At 35.7% G+C, this 2,700-nt stretch overlaps 1 long non-coding RNA gene across 1 annotated transcript; it reads left to right on the top strand.

Moving 5' to 3' along the window:
* The first annotated feature begins 615 nt into the window (after positions 1–615).
* LOC141486100 (uncharacterized) lies at positions 616–1,738 on the top strand. The gene is made up of 2 exons (XR_012467648.1): positions 616–1,077; positions 1,356–1,738. It is a non-coding gene; the product is annotated as an uncharacterized lncRNA (long non-coding RNA).
* Positions 1,739–2,700: the final 962 nt, after the last annotated feature.

Below are 2,700 nucleotides of genomic sequence, written 5' to 3'. Positions count from 1 at the left end.
CTGTCTTTCCATTTGTACACTGTTGAGCCGCGTCCAGACATATGTAATGTATCGTGTAATGTAACGTGTAATGTATGCGAATTCATTTGGACGCTACCTGAGCATAGAACGAATGCAACCAGAATACTTACCGCGAATTGTCTATCCATTTAGTATTCGCGAACATGTCGAGAGAGGTAGCAGTTGCGGGAGCTGCATTTATAGCTATGTATTTACTTGTGGAGGAAAATGAAGATGAGACTAAACCATGCCGTAGTCGTCGTTGGTGGAAAACACAATTATATACAAAAAGAGCCGGTTCGGAATTGATGATTGATTCAAAATCTCAGGAATTGAGTGGGCAATACAAAAATTTCACACGTATGTCGCCTATCGATTTCGAATATTTAATTACTTTAGTCGGACCAAAAATAGGAAAATATGATACCCCAATGAGAGCTGCTATATCAGTTCAAGATAGATTAGCACTAACAATGAGATTTTTAGCTACGGGGGATTCTTACACAAGTCTACAATACATTTTCAGAATTTCGAATCAATCTATTTCCTTGATTGTCCCAGAAGTTTGCTTGACAATTATTGAAACCTTAAAAGAAAATATACGGGTAAGTTTTTAATACTTATTTATTACCTTTTATTTGAATTTAAATTGAGTTTTAAATTTAGATAGTATCAGAAACATATGTTTGTTTTATATCAAATCTTGAATGTCGAGAGATTCTTGGGATAGTTGTGAATAACCGGGAGATAGTTGTGAATAAGCGGGTAATGGCTGAGAAGACGTTTCATATGGTGAAGAAGCGGGTATCTCCTCACGTACTGCCTGCAACAAAATATAATTTTTAAATTTTCAGGTTCCAACTACTCCAGCGGGGTGGAAAGAAATCTCAAAAAAGTTTGAAGAACTATGGAATTTTCCCCACTGCATTGGTTCTATGGATGGAAAACATGTTATTATCGATGCTCCAATTCACAGTGGAACTGAATATCGTAACTACAAGTCATTTTTCAGCATTGTTATGTTTGCCGTAGTGGATGCAGAATATAATTTTGTATTTGTGGATGCCGGATGTCAAGGCAGAATATCAGATGGTGGGGTATTTAAGGATACAATTTTTTTTTTAATTGGGAGCTGATAACTTGGGTTTACCACCAGCAGAAACTTTAGTTGGAAGAAATAAAGAAGTGCCTTATGTGCTTGTTAGTGACTCTGCATTTCCACTAGCTGAACATATAATGAAACCATATTCAGGAGATTTTCCTAAAGGTTCAAAACAAAGAATTTTCAATTACCGTTTAAGCAGAGCGCGTAGAATTGTTGAAAATGTTTTCGGAATCATTGCTTCAGTTTTTAGAGTTTTACGTAGGCCAATATTTCTCCAACCCGAAAACGCTGAGATTATAGTTATGGCCATTGCACATCTACATAACATTTTAAGAAGAAATTCGGAATCTCAAAGACATTACACACCGCTTGGATCTTTCCATTATGAAGAAGTGGGACAAATTGTTGAAGGATCTTGGAGAAATGAACCAAACACAGGTTCATTACGTCCACTTAGGAATGTACCACGAAGAGCTCCTTTGACAGCAAAACAAATCAGAGAAGAATTTTCTGAATATTTCTGCAACGAGGGAAAAGTTCCATGGCAAGATCGATACTGTTAAAAAGTATATTATATGTATAGTTTATAAACTGTAATTATTATTGCATTTATAAAAAATACTCACCATAGAATTAAGTCTTTTTCGCGGATTGTCCCTGTCTCCCAAAAATGCCAGTGCTTCATAGGCAAACCATGTGCTTCGATATATTTCTTGACTGCAAAAAATAAAAATAAATTATATAAAAATGGTAACAAAATACAGTATACTGTATACTCCACAACTAATTCAATTTTTGAGGGTACATATTATTTTTGTCCCGCAAAGTGTCCATTTTCATCAAAAAATTACTGCTTTATAACAACACAAAACTCTATTATCTATAGTATTGACAATGTGATTAATTTCGAATTAATATTAACGTAGTAAATTTGAAAAAAAAGGGATTAGCCAAGTTTCAAAAAATAGAATTAAGATTTTACCGTCGGTACTAAGTAATTAAGAGATACACATACCTTTTCCGGTTCCCAGGTGCTTCTTTCCTTTCGCCTTCTCTCTGCGATAGGACGCAAGTAAACTAATCATTTTATTTTTGCACTCTTCTGCTTCTATTTCCAGAGAGTCTGCAATCTCTCGCCAAGCATCATTTTTTAATGATTTTTTAAAATATGTAGGGTCTTTCGGATTCCATAAGACGTGACTTTTTTCTGTACAATTCGATTAACTCTAGTGACTTGTCTTCACTCCACATTTCAAAAATAACGCTCATTACGATTTATAGACGTTATTAATTTATCCTTCGCAGTCGCAATAACACACAGGTCAAATCACGTCCAAACGTATACTGCGAACCCAGGGCGAGCGCCTTTGTGTTCGGACAAAAAACCGACATCCGATGGATTCCCTCGAATCATTCGGCGAACGTTTCATGTAATGTTCGCAGTACCGCCCAAACGGAGAATTCGTATTACATTACACATTACATTACACGATACATTACACATGTCTGGACGCGGCTTTATGTCACCTGAAGAAGCAAAATCGAATTGTCCTAACGATAAAGCTTTATTTGGACAAAGTTTGTCATGGGGAAAT

Source organism: Leptinotarsa decemlineata, unplaced genomic scaffold, assembly GCF_025532065.1.
Source record: "Leptinotarsa decemlineata unplaced genomic scaffold, Ldec_3_MD MMD2_tig00026347_RagTag_RagTag, whole genome shotgun sequence".
Taxonomy (NCBI): domain Eukaryota; kingdom Metazoa; phylum Arthropoda; class Insecta; order Coleoptera; family Chrysomelidae; genus Leptinotarsa; species Leptinotarsa decemlineata.
The sequence above is the reverse complement of the archived record's forward strand: the minus strand, read 5'-3'. Positions and strand labels throughout refer to the sequence as shown.